The sequence below is a fragment of the Armigeres subalbatus genome, chromosome 2 (assembly GCF_024139115.2).
Source record: "Armigeres subalbatus isolate Guangzhou_Male chromosome 2, GZ_Asu_2, whole genome shotgun sequence".
NCBI classification, from domain to species: domain Eukaryota; kingdom Metazoa; phylum Arthropoda; class Insecta; order Diptera; family Culicidae; genus Armigeres; species Armigeres subalbatus.
Window position 1 is genome coordinate 171,342,873 of NC_085140.1, and position 22,404 is coordinate 171,365,276.

Below are 22,404 nucleotides of genomic sequence, written 5' to 3' on the forward strand. Positions count from 1 at the left end.
AGAACCCTTTTGAAACATTTAATTAACTCTAGCACTGTATATACAACTAATTGAGATTACGAGAGCCTTTTGAAAAATCTGGCATATCTTTTGAAAAGCTCTCAATTATCAAAATAATAAAAAAAGAAGGAAAAAAGTTTTAAAATATCAGTTATTTCAAAATTGAATTAACATATTCAAAGGTTTATCTTGGTTATTTGATATGGTTTGTTTTTTCAACTTCCGCTTCACAATTGCACAACTTTTATAACTAATTTGTGTGAGTTTGATACAAGTGTTCATTTTACCCGCATACATGCCATGTGATAAAAAAAACTCTTCTTATAACGATGCAAATCAATAATTTTACTATTTACCCTTTTTTTACATCTTTGTGAAGGTTGTCCTATTTGCCGCTGTAGTTTGAACAAGTTTGAACCACCTCTTCCCCTACCAGGTGTCATTTCGAAATTTCCTAATCGACCGCGTTAAGCTGCGTTGAAAGATTTTAATCGTTGATAGCGTTTATCTCAGTGAACGAATTTCTACAGTAAGCCCCTCAATCATCAGATTTCAAATATGTCTTTCATGTCCATGCTTGATAAGACACGAAAAACTGGTTTCAATAGGCATAAAACTTAATGAAAAGCATTGAGTTCTAGGGAGCCTATAATTATGGGTACCACATCATTCTTGCATTATTCCAATACCACGTTCAGATTGGTGCAGACACCGGCGAAGGAGCTGCCGCTGGGTCTGTCGAGAAGACATAAAATAGCGCAACGCGATTTTTTCCTTTCATTCTGACCGGGACAAGCGAATCAACATCAGAATCAATTCGACAGCACTCACACCTTTTAACAAGGAAGCATCGTCCGCTCCGCACCATCCGCTTTTTCGGCCCGTCAGCGTCAAGGCCACATCAGCCGAAACATAACCAGTACAGCAACAGAAGCAGCCCCCTACAGACCCGACAAAGTAGCAATGCCGAGCAGACACCGGCAGCAGCGGAATTCGAGAGCCGAGCCGAGATCGGCCAGCATCGGTGTTGAACCGAGATCGCCCAGCTAGAGATGTCGTGAAATCTCGATTAATCGATTAGTAACTAATCGATTAGTAACAGACCCGACAAAGTAGCAATGCCGAGCAGACACCGGCAGCAGCGGAATTCGAGTGCCGAGCCGAGATCAGCCAGCATCGGTGTTGAACCGAGATCGCCCAGCTTTTTCATCGAGCGGGGGCATGCTGAAAAAAAGCAAAATGACTTGGCAGATGGAGATAGAAAATGTATGTCTACAAAACAAACGGTTCTTCTGAGAGCCACTGATAGAATTACTAAAGAATTCAATATCAAAGTGTTCAATACCCTTCGCGGTAGAAGTCGTGCTTGTGCGCCAAATCCAATATTCTAGAGTTAAAATGTTATACGTGACTAGCAGATTTTCAAGATTTTTTTTTCATAAATAGTGTCAAAACGAACAGTGGATCATATCTGTGACATAACCGCAAAGTGGACGAAGGATTTGACTTGACCATGCCTTTCAAGATTGATGTCCAAATCTCTCACATAATCTAATTTGGATACAAAAATCGGCGATAACAGTCCAAGCATTATTATTGTAATTTTCGTGACCAATTTAGAAAAAAAATATATTAAATGTTGGATTTTTTGTCATTGGTAAATAATATGTAGAAAAACATTGTTTGATACTGTTCGCAAACAAAGCGAACATGACTGAATGATCGTCAAAATCCTAAATGATATCACCCAAGATTCCATGCCCATTTTACTAACTTCGAGTACATCGCGGGTGTTTCAGTCCCCCTACTAATAACAAGCTATCTCAGAAAAGAACACGTAGGGGAACTGTTCTGTTTTCCATCTCACTGAAATATATTCATCTCATCGCAAAACAAAGAAATACAGCTTCAATCTCGTCTGGTCTGGGCTCACTGGTGAAATAAATCCCAAAAATAAGAAACAAACCGAATTCCTTTTCATTGCTTTGTTTTTAATGGGATGGAAATAGTAGCTATGGGATGAACTGCCTTTTCATATCATCACGTGAAATTCATCGTTATTTAAAAAAAATCGTTTTCTTGTTAATTGGACTAAGCCGAAACAAACAGAGTTAAATAATTTTCTCCTTCAGTCGCTTTCGAACGGACTCGGAGGCAGTAATGGGAAATGTACATTAAAACACTCTGATTATGCGAATATTTACATTTTATCCAGTCAAATTTATTGCACCAAACAAGCCGAAATAGTTTTCCAAAAAAATGTACGTGACATTATGATATTTTTGTTTGATTGCTGGCACGTTAGACTTGTGCCGGCGTGCGGTCAGCACTTGCATGAGCATGAGCAAACAGCACAGAATCGAGTTTAATTACATATGGTGCAAAGCCTAGAAGGTGTGCTACCCTCCGTAGGTACTTATTTATTCGTTCTTACCGCTAAAATGAGCAAGGAGTAACGAAATGAATATTTCCCACCAAAAACGGTTATACGTTGCGAAATTATTGTACGGAAACATTAATTGTGGGGAGAGAAAATAATAAAAACTATGAGCTGACTGTCGTCTGCTTGGTGTGGCTGCTCGGCTGCTGTGGTTTTGTTTTTCTGTTATTGCATGGAAGAATGAATGGTAAAAAAAAATGTCAACCATTCCCGTCCCTGCTCGGAGGCCCTTCAGTCGAAGGACAGAGATACAGTCCACATCGCCATGCTGACTAGTGGCTCCTTCAGGGTGTCCATCCAGTTGAGAAAAAACCGGGAATCGGACCCTGTAGTATTCAGTAGCTATTATCCAATTCCAAAAGATTTCATCACTTTAGATATAAATATATCAACAATAATCCTACACCAATCCTACATGAATTGTAAGTCCCCAATGCACTATAGGATTTCGGGCGGTCATTAATCGAAAATGTCATGTCTTCCGAATTATTTTAAAATATTTTCTCTCCATTGTCAATACTCTAATTAAGAGGAATTCTGAATTTGAAGTCTCTAGGTGCACTAGTTCCAAAGATATAAGGTGTCAAAGTCAGAAAAAGGTAAAAAAGTTAGCAAATTTTCTGAAAAAATATTTTATTTTCAACTATTTATTGAAATATTTTTTTAATTATTTTTCTTTAATGTTAATACATCATTACAAAGGTAATTGTATAAGCTTTAAAATGGTGAGCAAAAACTAATGGTTACACTGTGAAAAAAAAATTGAAAAAAATGCGGAAACAATATTTTTTTCCAAAAACGAGGCTATTTTCAACTTTGATAGTGAAGAACTTTTTTTTCCTCAGAAATCCCCGGGTTCTTTTATGATACACATCAAGGACGAAGCTTCGACTAAAATGTCCCGAAAGAATTTCTTGCCAGTATTTGCAATTAACAGAGTTAAGTCACTCTGAATTTTTTTCATTTGTTTTTTTTACCGTGTTTTGCCTCTCTCGTACTGCAAGGTTAATGCTAATTCCAAAAACGAATGTTTGATAGAAGGCCCGGAGATCCCTAATGGTATATATCAACTAACTCAGCTCGAAGAATTGAGGTGATGTCTGTATGTGTGTGCATGCGCGTCTGTAGGTATGTGCGCAAAAAAACGCAATCGCCATTTAGACACTTATTTGTGTCCGATTTTCTCGCAACAAGTTTCATTCGATGGGAAATCTAGTCCCATCCTTTACTATTTAAAATGGGCCAGACTGAACTATGGGCTCAAAGGGTATGGTCAAAATACATTTATTGGTAATAACTTTGACTTTATTATGATATGGAAATGCTAATATCATTTTCCAAACTTGGACGTGCATGTTTATGATAGAATTAGAGACGAAAGTATATATTTGATAGTTCCGTTAGGATACGGCAGGCATGAAGAATGTTTTATAGAAATGTGTTTCGAAAGCGAGCGGAGGGCAATTTTTGTGATGGGATAAATCACACGACTTTCCTTCTGCCAAGCTCCCGTATGAAGAGGGAGGGAAGACTATCAGTATACTGATACTGATACTGATACCTTACATGAATCAGATCTATTTTAAGTTCGATTTGGATGACGAGGAGACGTTGGAAAAAAAATTCACTTAGATATTTATATTCTATTGCCATGCGTAATTTTGTAATATTTTAAGATTTTCAAAAGTTCTTTATCCTCTGATACTTGAGATGAATTCATGTCATCTTCCATCGTTGATGGAATTGAAGAAAATATCATTAGAGACTTAAACCTTGACACAGAAAAAGAATGATGCTGTATATAACTTGTAGAAATCATGAAAACAAATCAAAAATAATTTAAATAGTGTTGTTATTCAAATTGAAAGAAATTTGCTTTTCGGAACAATGGAGCATTCTTACATTCCACAATAAATGTTCACATTTTTGAGAATGTATTATTCTCATTTTTTTGAATAACTTGTACACGTAAAAATGTCATGGGATTGCGATTTCTAATTTGCTAATACCCTTTTTCAAAAGTTATTTCCAATTCTGATTTTTTGATTAACATTTAATGCTTTAGGTTCCTTCAGATCCCAGTACTCCTAGTGTCAAACAGATTATTCTAAATACAAATTGTGAGGCATGAGGGTGAGAACAAAAAAATGTCACGGAATGTCATGAAATTAATGTCATTTAACATTAATTCGGTTCTCTCGCAGTCAACTTCAGATTTAGAGCAATGACCTATTAAGAAAAGTTATTAGATTTATGGGTAGGAGGAGGCGTTTTGTTACTTTCTTCCCACAAAAATGATAACTTTCCGCAAAAATATACAAAAATATATGGACGACAGTTCACAAATGAGGATGGGGAGGGGTCCATGATGTCCATAAATTGCTGTATTTAGTTTTCATACAACCCCTTCCTCCTCCTTAAGAAAACATATAAAATTAAACTTCCCAAATTGGTTTGTTTTGTCACGTTAATCGAATTTATGAAAACGTAATTCATAGACGATCCCTAAAGAGGGGGTGTTAGAAATTATATATTCATACTATTTCGACCATACACAGCTAAAACTAAGTGGAAAATCACTTTAAAAGTCCAATTTTATTTTTGACCGCTCGCTTGTATGGGGATCCCCCATAGTGCAATGTGCCCTACAATCTTGTACGGTTCGAAATTGTTATGATACACAATCACCTTGCTGCAGTTTTGTATGGCAACGAGGGTTGCTATGGGTGATGACGTGTGGTTTCGAGTGTTGATTTTGTTTGAGAAAACCATACTTTCAGTTTATTGACGACTTTTGCAACGCTCGCATCGGCGGACTTCGTTGGGATACGACAGACCCGAACGGGAAATAACCGGGGAAAATGCGGGAAATCATGAAACCAATCGGGAAAATCAACTATCGGTCAAATCAGAAACATTTATTACCAAAGTTATGAACTATTTTTTTCTAGTAAAATTTAAAATAACTATAATTTGAAAATAATATGGTTGGCAATAGTGTGAGTCACTCAAAAAAAGCTACGCTTTTTTTACTGATCAAAATAATAGTGATAGCTACAAAGGAAGTACGTACGAATAGTCCTCCTGATCTGTAAGGTCAAATGTATTTTGTACGAACATCTCATTGCGTCTGTAGATTCATTAAAAACAAAAACAAAATTTTTCAAGATAACCGAAATTGAAGTTTTCATCATTTTCCAAGCTAAGTATTATTTGTAAATAATGTCGATGTTTTATGATTCGATTAGGTGAATTATAAATTGCTCTAACATCTTCCTTTGAGCTGTTTGTCGTCAATTTTTGAACGCCCAATCCACTACTTATACACAAGTGAATCACACCATAAATTGAAAGATCTTTATCCTTGCCCTGAACCAGTTGCTAGAAATTGATGAGGAATTTTTTCGAGCAACTCGAAGAGCAATGCATTCTCATGGAACTTATTGTTGAATATCATCAAAAAGTTAAAAAATTTGATAAATAATTTAAGATGATTTTTTCCATGAAAACCGATAAATCCAAGAAGAATTAGAAGGATTCATGAGAAGACTGTGGGTAAACTTGAATAGCTTTCGAACTCTTTTTGTTAAAAAAAAATATCTGGAGTTTTGAAAGATTGTTTGGTAATTGAGAAAATTTTAATTAATTTGATTTTTTTCTTATCCACAGTGTTTCACTAACTTTTTTATAGAATATAAAGAATAAGTACCATAACTTTAAAAATTCGAATATCGCAATATTGGGTGAAAACTTTCAAACTTGAAATGTGGTCAAAAATCGGCATGAATAAACAATATTAAAAAACAACACTCTAAAATTCAAAATTTTAACGCACTAGGAAAGCTCGATTTAAGAAAGTGTTTCAGTGAAAACAAAAATTTGGGTCTTAGAAAGTTAAAGAACATCATCAATAAAATTCTGAAGCAATTCTAAGAGATTCTAGAGATATTTTTAGAAGATTATTCGAGATTATTCCTGTCTTGAGGAATTGAGAGAAAAATCTAAGCCTAAGTGACTTCAAGAAGAAATTATGTTTCTGCTTTTTCTGTTCTATCAAAAGTTATGTAAGAATTTCTTAAATTAATTGATTGATTGTTTTTATTAAAGAGACTTTCAACCCTAGGTTTGCTCATCTTTGGAGATTCTCTGTTCTAGCATTAGTATCCACAAGAAATTATTGTGGATTTTAATTCCTTCGATTCCGCATGTGACAAAACTTGGATTGATTCATATTGAATGGATCTAACAAAACAATAAAAAAAATTGGCTGATTTCTTGCTTAGCTCCGCTTTTATGATATTTTTTTTATAATTATTTTTTCATGACAGTTATTCAAGTATCGATTTTTCAGGCTTTTTCCAAGTTATCCAAGTATCGATTTGGCTTTTTCAAAACTTGCGAGAGACTTGATCCCAATATCGAGGGAAATTGATCGCTTTATTATGAGCTAAATATATTCAGGTTCTTTCAAATCTAATGAAACACCACACGAGAGCGAACGAGGCACGATACAAATGGGCGCGGAACAGACTAAACTCGATTTATCGGAGGAAAAAGCGCCAGCAAGAAGATCGAGGGGGCCCTCCACAGCCATGCGGTAAAATGGAAGATCGAGATCGTGATGAGACGGAGCAACTGTACCACGCTAATGGAACGTACACACGGTCAAGCAGTTTGACCAACATTGACTCCACCTCTCGTTTATTCAAACATCCATCAAGTTTCACGACACGAACAATCAATTTATTCGACCAACAATATCACACACGAACGACCGAAGCGCCAACTTGAGCACCAACCATCAACAAATATATGGGGGTTTGTTCAACTTCACTACAAATGCTCAAATATGATCGGCGAACCTTGACTCCGCCCCCAACAACTCAAACCAAAACCAAACCGTTTTAATTTTTTCCAACCGAGCCGCCAACTGTCAAATAATTGTTCGAACAACTTCACACACGTTCAAACAAAGCAGCAACCGAAGCGTTTTCTTGGGGGCGGAGTCAATGTTCGTCAAACTGCTTGACTGGTGTGTACGTTGCATAATATCGCACGAAAGTTCTATGACAAGTTGAACCGTTCACGCAAGGGCCACGTACCACAGCCCGATATGTGTAAGGACTTAAACGGGAACCTGCTTACGAACGAGCGTGCGGTGATCCAAAAGAGGAGCACCTGAATGGCTATGTGGCAGACAGCGATGTCGGTATAGTAATGAACTCGGGAGCACGCGCGTAGGACATACGTTTTCCGGCTCCGGGTCTTCAGGAAATCCAGGAGGAGTTTGGCTGATTGAGAAACAACAAAGCCTCTGGGGTTGACAAACTACCAGGAAAGCTGTTTAAACACGATGGTGAGGCACTGGCTAGAGCACTGCACTGGGTAATTACCAAGGTTTGGGAGGATGAAGTACTGCCGCATGAGTGGATGGAAGATGTTATGTGTTCCATATACAAAAAGAGCAACAAGCTGGATTGTAGCAACTACCGCGCAATCATACTGCTGAACGCTATGTTGCCTAGTTGCAGAATGAAATATCAAGTTTGTAAGCCTTACATCCAGTGTTGGTAGAATCATGCTCAAATCTCACTCACCGAAGCCTCATGCACGAGCTGACTCGCTTACGATTCTACATGGAGAGCATCGCGCACGAGTTTTTCATCCAGAATCGCACCGTTTCGCTCATTCGCCGAAAAATTATTTCGCTCTAAAAAATGTCAATACTCAATCGAAGCGTATTTTATGTTTACGTATAAATTTGTTATCCATTGTTTCCAGCAAAGAAAGTTATTCCAAAGTTATGATGCAAATCGCGAGTCTAATAATGGACGATTCTCTGGGCCATGAGTCGGGTGATGTTTGCCTCGCGCTTGATTTGAATCGTGGATGAGATTTGAGAATTTGAGTTTTTACCAACACTGCTTACATCTATGAGATTTCTGCGCGCTATTAGGATTATTGTACAAGTTATCAATCTGTTAGAATAGGAAATTTGGTAAAGTTTATACTATATTCATTGTACAATGGTGATGTGTACATAATATTGGCCATACTATGATTGTTATTGTTATGCATTTTAGTAGCTTGCTCTGGGCAAGAAGCGTGGTTAATCTTTTTAACAGTCATTATTTTGATGATTGCTTATACATAATGAGTGATGAATCTGTTAATTGTCTTTGTATCCATTAAGGTGGTTATACAACAAAGCCACAAATCGGCCATCTTGGAAACCACGTGCTTTTTCTAGTGATTTTTAAAGAACATGAATTGAGAGAACCACAACGCCCATGGGGATGAAACATCCTTAGATCGTTTGCTCACTTGTGCTGAACATTCGACTTGAATTTCAGCATTGTAAGAACATGATTACGCTAGATTTGAACTTTTGATAATAGGAGTAGAAAACTGTGTGGTGAATTTAAAATTCACCACATGGCTTGATTGTATAATCACCTTAAGATTTCAGTTCGTAAGACGTATCAAACGATTAGTATTCCCAAAAAGATACAATATTCCCAAAGATATACAGATACAGCAAGAGTAAGCAGAAAGTATCTCAATGAAAAGCGATAGTGCACAAATGGACCAGTGGAATTCATACAAATAATAAAACCAGTAGACTTGCAACATCAGGGAAATGCAATTTAATTAGTAAGTTAAGCATGTTATGCATATTCTTTATTCTAATTTCACCTCAATTTACTCACCATCACTTGGAACGATACATACTTACCCTCAACGTGGAACAAGATTTCATTTTTTAGATAACATTCATTTGACATTTTATTAGATCGTTTCGTTTTATTCGTATAAAAATAATGTATTACAAAAAAGTGTCAATAATACAAAACATTTCTAATCTGCATCGGTGTATCGATGAGAAGAATCAACTGTAATTGCATATTAGCATCCATCGTGTGTGTCGAGTATTTCCTAGGTTTCCTACTACATACTTCTTTCGTACTCCGTAGTGCTTCTTCTGTGAGTGTGTGTGTGGTTAGCACGCGTCCTAATAGTTTTGACTAAAGTTGAAATTGGCAGTTCAGCGAACACATTATAATCCTAATTGCTACTAACTCTGAAATTGATGAAAATTAAAACAGTTTGAGGAGTGATTTATTTGAGTTCAGTAAGTACCCTAAAAATTGACTCTGGCTAGACGTAATCTAACGTGACCCCTGCGTTCGAGGTCGATAGCTGCTCGCTCAGTATTACGTGTTGAGAATGGTTGTGAATGACACGCTGAACTCTCCCGGATGCTGCCCGGAGACGTAGACTTTTGACACACTGCTAGGTAGTATCGTCGTCGGAGGTGGCGTCGAGACAATCGGTAGAACGGGCTCAGCAGCTGCCGACAATAGCTGATTCCGGCGTTCGCGTTCCTCTAGCAGTGGTAGCAGAAGACTCAGCTTGTTGGACAGGTCATCCGATGAAGGTTGAATGCGAATCGTCGAGGTGGTCGGGATGGTTAGAGTTTCTGTGATGAACGACGTCACAACCGTTGGCGCTACGTTGGTGTCGAAAACGGTTGTCAGGATTTCACGGCCTTGGAATGTGATTGGAAGGACGATAGATTTCGTTGCGGTGATTGTGGTTACAACTTCTTTGACGTGAGTTTTGTACTCGGTTGCTGTAGTAACAACAAGTTGGTATCGGTTCGGGTCTGGGATGAACTCGGTTGGTCGTGGAGCCAGATTGGGTTCTCCTACACCACCAAGGTTTCCTAGCAGAAGCTGTGACAGAAGTATGTTGGCTAATGGAGCATTGGAAAGGATTGCGCTGTTGGAGTTACTGTTGCTCTTGGTCTGAATGAATGGACTTGCTTCGTAGATAGTGGTGGATATGGTAGCCGAATAGGCTGTTTGACGACCCCGGAAAGTATTTTGCGAAACTGATACAGTTGTAGTCGGAGTTGAACTCAGAATAAACTTGGTAATCTCAAATTGACCATCGCGATTGAAGGAAGTTATTTCTTTGTTCAAGACGTGAACTGGTACACCATTAGGACCTTGGGTAAGCGAAAAGCATGACGTGCAAATCTCTTCTATACTTGTAGTGGTCGTTTTGATTAGACTGATTTCTGTTTTGGAATTTGTAACCAAAGAGACAGTTGTGTCCGTAGGAAGATAGAAAGTAACTGTCAACGCTGGAGTACTTGGCTGAAGACTGGTTGTTCCTAAACTTACGGTTTTCTTGCGCCAATCAGAGGTAGTAGTGTGTCCGAATCGATTCGCTCTGTAATCTTCATCTTTATATACTCGGCTGCTTCCTCCGCGCCTGGTGTTTCCACGCGTTGGAGCTTTGTTATTTCCTCCATAAGCCGATAAGGTAAACGTCGGTCTTCTGGTATTGGCGCTGTAATTTGGCTTATATGCAAGTGATTTTAAAGTATTACGATTCCTTGATCGAGCAGTATTTCTGGTCAAAGTGCTTTGACTACCAACGGTTCTCGGGCGACTTGGTTTGACCTCGTTAATTGAGCTTTTACTTTTGGATTGCAGCCTGTAGTCAGCGTAATTGTCTCGCAAATTTTTTGCCGCTCTTGGCGTGGTGGTGTAATCGACATAATCATCGGAGTAGTAATATCGGGAATCGATCCGATTTGTAATCGTCTGTTCCCGTTGAGCAGTTCTTCGTCTATTGGTACGGCTATTAATGGCCTGTCGCTTCTGCCTTGTCTTGGTGGGTCGTATTTCATTGACCAACGGATTTTTACTGCTCTTCTTGTTGGCCTCTGCCAGCAATCGAAGCTCGTTAGTAATCTCGCTCATAACGCTCACCTCCGGATCATCGAAATCGTTATCTAGAGCCGACATACCGAGCACAGACCCATAGTCCTCTAGAAGAAAGAAAAAGACAACGGACAGAGAAAAAGAACAGAATTAGGCTGGAGATGACCACCAGATAGGAAGAAGGGAAAAGGAGTATTTTGTGTTAAAGCAAAAGTGGGTCAGTGGGTGTTTCACGAGTAGATTTAGTTACTATACTTTATACAGGGTAATGCTAACAGGACAATAAATCATGCAGATCTGTACAAAATGGATTTATGTTACTGGCTGTTTGGTGTGGTAGTGTGTTAAGTGTGTACCATCTTCATTATGCAAATCAGTTTATACACTATAATACAGTGGCGAAGTCCTTCTCCTAAAACGTTCATTATATTCATATCTTAATCTTTCGGCAGAAGGTCATACAATGATTAATGAGTCCGACATCATCGTTATGGATTGAAGGTGAAGTAATTTTGTGTTGACTTATGGGTACTTTGCTGTTGGTATCTAATCTACTCAACTTGTCGAAAGGTTGAGAGCACATAAATCTCCATTTAGTTCACATTGTAGTACATCCAAAAGCGAGTCAATAATGAAGTCAGAAATGATTCAGTACAGTTCCATACCAACATTGCAATGTTGGCGAAATAACGTAATGTTGTCTCTGTTGGGTATTTCTATTTCGTTTTTTTTTCATAATATGTGATGTAGCGTTAGAGCGTGTATCTGTTTAAATATTCCGAGCGATCCATTTATGCCATTGTATTTTCGTTGACTGAAGAAGTTGATGCTTATCTTGATTTGTTTTTTGGAACATGAAGATCCTTCTAACGCAGTTCTATTTCTTTTGATTTAATAGCCTTCGATTATAGAGTTTGTGTTGAAATTCTACGAAAAAATTACAAAATCGGGGGTGTTTATGGGATTATGAAAACTGATAGACCGAGAAATTAATTAATTCAAACTGCCTATAAAAGGCACTTCGCGTGATACAGTACATCTTAGTGCCGTATTGCGATGAGTTACTAATCGTGATCCCTCGTAGTACAAAATGACGAGGAAAACATATTAAATATAGGTAGCATAATATGTCAGCTTCATGCACAGACCAAGTTCATTCGCAGCATGTCGAAAACTGTGAATCCAGAATTCATTAATATGAAATGCAATGGAGTTTGTCACGGCCCCATTTATCAGGATAATAAGTGATGCAAAATTAACTTAATGCTGTTTCATTATTTAAGCGGAGGTTTCGAAATTGTTTCACACCGGGAAGTGTCGACCATGTTTTTGGATTAATGTTTAATTGGCGCCGAACAGTAGACGAAGCGAACATAGACTGTCGATGGTGATACAATTCTCTGCACCAGCATCGACATTATCATAACGGGACATCATTCGTTGCTGGTAACTACAACGCCATCAGAAGTCTATTTTTTCGGTCAACTATAGGAATAATAATAGCTATAGTAAGCCCATCGTTGGATTTAATTCATTCGCCACGCAAACAAAATTAAAGGGAGCACATTGTAGATGCTGCATAATACTTTTCATCACATCAGAGTTGGAATGGAATACAACAACATCCAAAGGTTTACATACTAAAGCCTGTCCACGTTAAATTTCGGACACCCATCTTCCAATGCGATTTTTTTTAAATTTCCACAAACCACTGAGAAGATCAATTTTCATACAGCTGAATCTCTCCGCTTTATGTGATACAATCAGCATATTTTCATTATCGTCCCAATTGATAAAGTGGCTAAAAATTATTTGGACATTATCTCAGTGTCCGAAATTTAACGTGGACAGGCCTTATGTTAGATTATTCTAACAGAACCAATTGATTGTGGGTGTATTATTATTTAGGGGAACACACCTATTATTGGCAACCAAAGCCTTTCGCCAAATTGGGAGAAAAAATTAGGAAGATTTATCTAAAAAAAATAGGTATATGTGTATAGCTTAACTGGTATAAATTTGTAAAAAAGTTAAAAAGTAGCTGGTCCAACTTTGTACCGCCACTAAAAGTTTTTACCGCCAAAATTAATTTTTACCGCCACTAAAGGAACAGTGTACCCATTAATGGTGCAAACAATATTTGGCATTTGTTGATGTTAAATGATATCAATCTTATTTTTGTTACCAAATTTATTAGTTTATTTATTGGCTGAGATATTAAAGCTGTAAATTTCCCATAATTATCAATTTTGACATTTTTTTGTGGATCTACTAATACCACCACTATTGATACCGTTACCCTATTGATGCAAAATTCTATTAAAGTGTCGCACGCTCGTCTGACTCTACACCGTTTTGGGTAAAAGAAAGTGTTTTGAAGACCTATGCCTGAACGCCAATGCTAATCCTTGGGGCGATGCCTACAGGATAATAATGGCGAAGACCAGAGGGGGGCTGGTGCCTCCCGAACGGTCGTCGGATCGCATTATAGAGGTTCTATTCACGTCCCATGGCACAAGTCCTTGGTCACCTCCAGCACCGCAGAACGCGAGTGCGGCTGAAGTGGCAGCGGTGACAAACGAAGAGTTACTTGCGGTGGCCTGAACCCTTGACATGAACAAAGCTTCGGGGCCCGACGGAGTGCCAAACCTCGCTCTGAAGGCAGCGATCATGGCTAACCCTGACATGTTCAGGACAGAGTTGCCTCGACGAGCGCAGTTTCCCCGATAGGTGGAAAAAGCAGAAGCTGGTGCTGTTGCCGAAGCCCGGGAAACCACCAGGTGACTCATTGGCGTACAGACCAATCTGCCTACTGGACACCACGGGGAAGTTGCTTAAGATGAGCATCCTCAACAGGCTGACCCCGTACACCGAAGGTACGAACGGCCTGTCAAGCAATCAGTTTGGGTTTCGTAAGGGTAGGTCCACGGTGGATGCTATCAACTCGGTTGTGAAAACTACGGAAGTAGCGATACAACGCAAGCGGAGGGGAATTGGATTCTGTGCGATTGTGATGCTCGACGTCAAGAATGCATTCAACAGCGCAAGCTGGGATGTCGTCGCGCTCTCGTTACTCCGCTCCGGTTGGGCATTCCGGTGGGACTGTACAACATTTTGGAAAGCTATTTTCAGAATCGCGTACTCTTATACGAGACCGATGAAGGGGAGGGTAGTGCTTCTATCATCGCAGGAGTCCCTCAGGGATCTATCCTGTGCCCGGTGCTATGGAACACTATGTACGACAGTGTTTTAAGACTGATGTTCTCCCCAGGTGTTAAGATCGTTGCCTTCGCTGACGACATAACGCTGAAGGTTTACGGATTGTCGATTGTTAAGGTGGAACTGACGGCGACCCACGCGATCGCTATAGTAGAGGAATGGATGAGCTCAAGGCAACTGGAGCTAGCTCATCATAAAACGGAGTTGATTGTTGTTAACAACCGTAAGTCGGTACAGGAGGCAGTGGTTCGCGTGGGCGACTGTGAGATCATTTCCAAGCGGGATGTGAAGCTCCTCGGAGTGTTGATCCACGATAGACTGAACTTCGGCAGTCACGTCGACTACGCCTGCAGGAGAGCTTCGACAGCTATTGCGGCATTATCCAGGATGTTGTCCAATAGCTCGGGGGTGCACTCCAGCAGACGCAGGTTATTAGCTGGAATTGCCGTATTTATCCTTAGATACGGCGGCCCAGCTTGTGCCTCGGCGCTTAACGTCGAAAATTCCCTTCAGAAGCTGGAGAGTATACACAGGCTAGTGTGTCTCAGAGTGATAAGTACCTACCGCACGGTATCACGGGATGCAGCTTGTGTGATCGCGTGTATGTTATCCATTGGGCTAGTCATTCGGGAAGATGAGAGTTTCGAAATGCGCGGAACCAGAGGAGCCCGTAAAGCCATTAGAGTCACCTTGACTATCAAGTGGCAACGGGTCTGGGATAAATCTTCTAAGGGTAAGTGAACCCATCGGCTGATACCAAGCATATCAAGATGGGTAAATAGGAGCATGGGGAAGTTCCCAAGCAGCACGCGCAACATCTTTCAAATAGGTGTTTGTTCCTAATAAATTGCATTGAAGACACTGGCAATACATCGAGTCACAATCAAGCCACTTCCCAGTTTCAGAAAATCACAATGTATCATTTCCGTTTAAGTGGCGTCGCAATATTCTACCCATCTGACTTCTTGGGTGGTTTAAAATTCGATGTGTTTCATATCAGAAACAAAACAGATAAGTTGCAGAATTAATAACACTTCGGTTCATTGCTATTACGACAATGTTTCTGATATGTTGCAAAACACTTTGTGCTCAGCTGAGAGTATTTTATTTTTGACAGTCCCCTGCATGTTCCGTATAAGGTACAATGAAGTTACAAATGACTTTGTTGTTTATGTACTGCACTTGTAGCAGAATCTCCAAATAGAATTGTTGGTGTGATGGTTATAGTAGAAGGTTGCAGATCTCAAGGTCCATGGTTCGATTCCCGGTTGGTTTTTGTGTTTTTATTTTCATTGTAGCCGCAAGATGTTGCAAATAGGCTCCACCTCTTGCGCTTTTTGTGTCACAAAGGAGTTCCAAATACGCCGCGTTGTGCATAAGTCAGACCTTTAGTAAGTCACACCACAGTTGTTGTTACTCACTGAGGAACAAGAGGTGTTGCTTGGGTTCACTTCCATCTGACACACCTACACAGGTTTGGGGATACGGACTCTCCCGTCTGCCCAGGGGTCGATGAAACTGCCGAGCACGTACTATTCGTATATCCTCGTTTCGTCGATGTGAGGAGCGGAATGTTTGAGGTGTGCGGGAGGGACACTACCCCGGATAATCTTATCCAGAGGATGTGTCAAGAGGTTGAAAAGTGGAACGCGGTCTCGGCCGCTACCACTCAGATTGCCAGCATCTTGCAGCGCAACTGGCGCGCCGAGCAGCAGTCGGATAGCGCCGACTAGTGGGTAGCTAGTCAGGAGGGCGAGGTACTAGCGGGTAGCTAGTCAAGAGGTAGAGGAACTAATGGGTAACTATTGTTGAGATTTGAAGCTAGTTTGTAGCTAGTATGTGGGCGTGCGTAGTCGCACGGACCCCTCCCAGAAGTTATACTGCAAGACTGTTCCGTGGAGACTCAGGGTCTGTGAACAGGGTGGTTTTTGCGGGTCAGCGGCAGCCAACCCCGTTCGCCGGTAGCCCAGCGGTGGCTGGATGCAGATTCTAAAAAAAACACCGTTTCGGGTCAGCATTCCAAATAATTGAAACTGACTTAACACAAAAATTGAGTTTGCGGCCTTGACATCAACTTTGAGTCATGTAGGCGAATAGGCAAATACATTCAATCACAACTTCACCTTTGTGCTACAGAATTTGCCTCCGCTTTGGCCTTATCATCGGATGTAGTTCTTCTGCTTGGAGACTTCACACGTGTCTGGCATCTCTCTCATTACGGATATACGTTTCCTAACCGCCAACTAGTCGAACGGATTGCTTTTTCTGGGCTCAGCCAAATCAACCGTATTTCCAACTTGCAATCAATCATGAGTGACTTGGTGTTGTTCAATGATTATTCACTGCATGAATGCAATGTCGTTGAGGCTCCGAACACCGTTGTGCCACTTGACAACTATCGTCCTGCGTTAAATATATCAATTGACAACGGATTTAATCCACGTTCCGATGGACCTATGAGTGACGATCGACTCAATTTTTGCAAAACCGATTTTCAACAGCACCGACGCTTGTCTCCTAATGACTGGAATGTTTTTTTTTTATTTATTTATTTATTTATTTATTAATTTCGTCAACCGTCGTAGACTAGTACATATAAATATACATAATTTTTCATTTCTTAATGCTAATATACATAAATTGTGAAGTATTTACCATATATTTATAATAACAAATTAACTAGAGATTAAATAGTACAGATAAAAATGTTATATCTTTTGTCTTATGTGTTGCGATTTCGAATTCTATTAAAATATGTTTTAAGATTCTGCCGAGACATTGTAAAGTCGATAGCTTCGCAGTGTTGATTGTAAATGTTCATTATTCGATTCAAAGGTCCAAATTTGGCATAATTTGTTCGATGATAGTTTGTTATAAATAAGGTGCGATTACGAAGTTGCCTTGAAGGAATATAAAAGTTTAATTTTGATAAGATTTCAGGTGAATCAACACGTTGCGAAACGATATCATTTACGAAGGAAACCATTGCTATTTCACGCCGCTCTTTCAAAGTCTGTATGTCAATAAGCATGCAGCGTGCTTTGTATGATGGGAGTGGAAATGATGTCCAGCCCAATTTACGAAGAGCAAATAGTAAAAATTGCTTTTGTACAGATTCTAATCTCTCTTCGTGCGTGATTGAGAAAGGAGACCATACAATACTGCAATATTCCATTATTGATCTAACATAAGCTACATAAAGTGTTTTAATTGTATATGGGTCATGAAAGTTTTAGCAGAAACGCTTTATGAACCCTAGCATGTTATTAGCCCTGTGAATGATTGTATTGTAGTGGTCTACGAAAGAAAGTTTAGAGTCTAAGATTACTCCTAAGTCCCTTACTCTTTCACATTTTTCCACATTCTGATTTCCTAATGCGATTGAAATGTTTGGTATTGTTCTTTTTCTGCTAAATGATATTAAGTTGCATTTCTTTACATTCAGTTCTAATAGGCTTTTCTTGCACCATATGTAGAATTTGTCTATTTCATTGCGGAATACATTGATGTCGACTTCATTTCTTATTTCCATAAAGAGCTTCATATCATCGGCATAAATTAACACTTTAATGTTTTTCAGAATGAAGGAAATGTCGTTTACGTACAAGATAAAAAGAAGAGGGCCCAAATGAGAGCCTTGAGGGACTCCCGAAGTGACTTGAATTGGTTTTGATTTGTGTCCATTAAATTTGATAATTTGTTGACGGTCAGTTAGGTATGATTCAAGCCATTTCAGGAGTCGTGGTTCAATTCCAATTTTGTGTAGTTTAAAAAGCAGCATCGGTATATCAATGCGATCGAATGCCTTGCTAAAGTCCGTATATAGAGCTTCTACATGGTTGCCGTTATCCATTGCATTCAATGAAAAATCTACGAATTGAAGGAGATTTGTTGAGGTCGAGCGACCTTTAAAAAAGCCGTGTTGTGTCAGACAGCCTGGACATCAAATCAGCCGTAGACCACTTCAACTGTCTGCTACATGACTGCGTTTTAGTCGTTGTACTGAAACGAAAGCCTCCGAGAAAACCATCGAGAACTAATGCTTTTTTACGGAACCAAAAAGAGTGCGTGCTAGAGCTCTTCGCGCTTATTCCTTTTGACGGTGTTCCTTCACTAAACGGAATTTCTACATCGCCAGCAATGATTATCAGTGCTAAGGTACACCGGGGCAAGTTGAAATGCGGCGTAAGTTGAAAACGAATCTGTAATTTAGATTGGAAATGATCGAATGTCCTGATTAATTTTGTTTTCAACAAACTACTGCCCTAAACGCACCTTCTGACTGTCATTCCCGGAAGATTGCAGCTACTACAAGCAATCCCTGCCATTGTTTATTTTTCGCCATTTAAAAAATCTAAACCAACTTTTTGACGTGCCAATGAAACAGGTCTCAAAATGGAATCTATGACGAAAGGTTGAAAGACAAAAGGTCGAAAAGACAAATAACACGTTTTTGGTTTTTACTTTGGGTCCTTCAGACGGGTAAATACGGTGTCTTTGATTTTGTTTCGTGGTTTGTGTGCTAGTGTTATGTTCTGTTTGTTCAGTATTTTTGCGAGTTTTTTACTCTAGCGTGGTATGTATGGTGTTGACATTTTGTTCCTTACTCGTGTTATCGATTGCTTGTAGGGAGTTGTAATGTTGATGTGTTTGTTGTTTGAGCAATTGGTTAATAAACCATATTGGTTAATGATTAATTAACAGAATGTGCTTTACAATGGTGATTGTGTTGTGTCTTTCATCAGCATCGGTGAGTTTAATTGCACGATTTTAAAGACACCGTATTTACCCGTCAGAAGGACCCTATCCAGGTGGGTGGCACACCGCCATGTTTTTGCAGCCAACATCTCAGTGTAAAATTCATGATAGTATGTGTTTTGTTTACAAGCATCACATTTGATTCTCATTAGGATACAGAACTGTCAGTGGGATACGGTCGCGTAATGTTGGCTGCAAAACAAACCTATTGTGTGAGATAGGGATGCCACCGGGCTGACCCTATCACCAAAGAAAAAAACCAAAAATGTTGTGTATGGCATTCCGTGCGGTACCGATTATGGGAAAATATATGTGGGACAGACGGGCAGAATGCTGGACACAAGACTCAACGAACACCAGAACAACATAAAGAAAAAGGAGGCAAAAACGGGTCTTACACAACATTTTCTGGAAGAAGGACATAATTTCAACTTCAACAATTTCAACTAAACCGAAATTCTGGAGAGGATCGAAAACCAGGAGAGCAGACTGATAGCAGAGGCTTTCCACATCAAGCTAATTGGTGACGATAGAACCGTCAACATGCAGCGTGAATGTGGTGGTATTGATTCTACATACAATGGCCTAGTGTGCAAATTGCGACCACTCAGAGCACATACAACACGTACCTACCAAGTGAAACTTAATATTATTAAATTAAATATTCATTATTGTAATTTTCAATTCTTGTTAAAGCCAATAAAAAAATCATATATAACCAATCCCGTTCATTCCTAACACGGACATCAAAATACTGTATATCACGGGTCTTCGGGTCCACCGCAAGATTTTCTTCATGTATAAAAAACCTGTGCTTGCCGTGTGTATTTTCCCAGAGCGGGAAGGGGTCTCCCCCGCATACAAATTTTTAAACAGCTAGGTTCAATAGTTTCCGAGGCTATAAGAGTCAGACAGACAGAAATTCATTTTTATATAGTTTTGCGATTCCATTTTCTATTAAGTGATGAACTTTGTTAAAACTTAAAAATCATTCTAATAAAGCTTAAAAAAAAAAGATTCCATTCTCTCAAATTTTCAAATTCGGGTCGACCGATTTGCAAGATTTTTCCCATAATCGATTTGTTTTGAGATCCGCAAGGTTTGTATATACAAAAACTTGATGAATTTAACGGGGAAATGTTAAAAATCATTAGAATACAATTTTGGGTCCGCTGTTGGGGAAAACAAAATAAACGCATGGAAATTGATCTAGAGTGCGGTGCTGCAAATAGTTCATTGTGACATATGCAACACCCGGGCAAAGCTGGGTTTCTTTCGCTAGTATTGGATATATTTGTTTTTTTTTTCTGGTAATAATTAAGTGATAATCAAGAGCACTAAATGGTTTATTTTGAAAATTTGTCGCGACATACACAATAAAGAGAAAAAAACAAACAAAAAAAAATTCTACTTTCACACAAACAACTTACTCAAATGGAAGCCTAGACTCTAAATTCTGTGTTTGGTTTAATTTTTTGATTTTAAATTTTGATCTATATGCTGCATTACGCATATTTTGTTAGGTTTGCTAAAACTAGTCGCACCATGCCAATGCCGTTTTTGACCCTACATAGAATTTACTCAATTTATTTGCCATTGGTGACTATTGATATTGGATTAATTATAAACATCAGATAATAGACGGTTTTTGAATTGATATTTTCCCAACTTGAAGTTCTGGTAATATAAGTTCATTGATTTGATTAGAACTGTTGACATTCATACCCCAATCAGAATCTTTCACTTGACTGCTACTGATGTCATCAATGCAAATTGATTTTTGAAGCGTTCAAGCGATTAATTTGTTGGAGTATTTAGTGTAGTACATTTCTGCAATGGTTGCATCTGAAGTTTTATCGATTGGCAATTATCAGTGGAAGCAGCACACTTAAGCCACATTTTTCTTGCAAATCCTAACTATTGAGTAATTGCTGTTATTGATTCGGAAGGTGCATTATTGGAAATTAATCGGTTCTTCTCAGGACCACCATTTTATACAAATGTAGGTTGAGCCCAGACTGGCTATTGGCTATTGCGCATCTCAAATCGAATCTCTCGATTTGTACGTTTTGCTCTCGATTCACAAAAATGGCAGCGTTATGTATTTCGTTTATCATCATCCCAGAGAGGCAACAACGGTATTTTTCATATGGAGTTTGACAAGTATGGCAGTATCCTCTTATTTTGCGCATAAATTTATACTCCCATGTCAAAATGCGCATATATTATCATGAATTGTCGTGGTATTTGTGAAAATTTGTATTGTTTACCGTTTTTACAAAAGAGAGTGGTGTTTCATTGAAATTGACAATTTACTGGTGAGTTTCCGAGTCAATTGGTATTCGAATCTCAAAAATCCATCGGAAGATAAAGGTAGGTACTGTTAACGTTTAGAATCTCACATAATTTCGAGAGCGATCTAGAATATCTGTACAACTCAAAACAATACAAAATTTTCTTTTCTGTGCTATTAAAAACACATCAATACCCCACTACAGTGCAAATATTACACTCGTTAATTAAAGAGTTATCCCATAGACGTTACACACTTAAACACCTAATTTTATTTTGGTAAAATGAAATAACGAACATGGTCGGCAAAGCTTATCTTTACTGAAAGCTCGTTGAAAATTTAAACTTAATTGACGAGAATCGGCATTTTACATTGATTACAAATACTTGGTAATAAAATTAACTATTCGATATCACACGTGTCTGAAAAGAATATAGAAAGAAATATTTTAAATATTTTAATGTAAGTATTCGTAAATGTATTAAAACAATCGTTATATTAGTACATGCTTAAAACATCACTAAAAACTGCTATTAATTACATTACATTATTTTTATTTTAGTCCTTAGAACCTAAAAAGCTCTCGATACGGAAAATATTAGTTTACACAGATGGCGGAGCAGACGATTGTGCTGGGGGATTCCACTTTCATATGGTCGGGGTTCAGCCAAATCGCACCAAGCGCCAACGAAAAATTACCGATTTTTCTGCTAAAACTTTCGTTTAGCAGATTTAATTGATCGCAAATCATATCGGATATCCCTTAACGCCATAACTGCAAATGTACGCCTAAATTGATATGAAACTATTTCCGTTGTCCTTGTACGATCAAAATATCACAAGTCAGTCGAAAAGCCGCTTGGTGCGGTTTGGCTGAACCCCGACCATATGAAACCAGTTTGAGACGTGATATGGAATGGAGCACTAATTTTCAGTGGCTACTCGATTTGTTTGTGCCT

At 38.8% G+C, this 22,404-nt stretch overlaps 1 protein-coding gene across 10 annotated transcripts in view; it reads right to left on the reverse strand.

Moving 5' to 3' along the window:
* LOC134211202 (collectin-10-like) overlaps window positions 1–22,404 on the reverse strand; it is a 206,892-nt gene that overhangs the window by 68,606 nt on the left and 115,882 nt on the right. For 9 of the 10 annotated variants that reach the window (XR_009978969.1, XR_009978973.1, XR_009978970.1 and 6 more), the window contains 2 exons: window positions 9,581–11,282; window positions 9,418–9,521 (listed from right to left, as the gene is read on the reverse strand). The exons of the other annotated variant lie outside the window; for it this stretch is intronic. The gene's annotated coding sequence lies outside the window, so the exon portion shown is untranslated. Of the gene's footprint in view, window positions 1–9,417; window positions 9,522–9,580; window positions 11,283–22,404 lie in introns of those variants that run through there. 10 annotated transcript variants of the gene reach the window in all.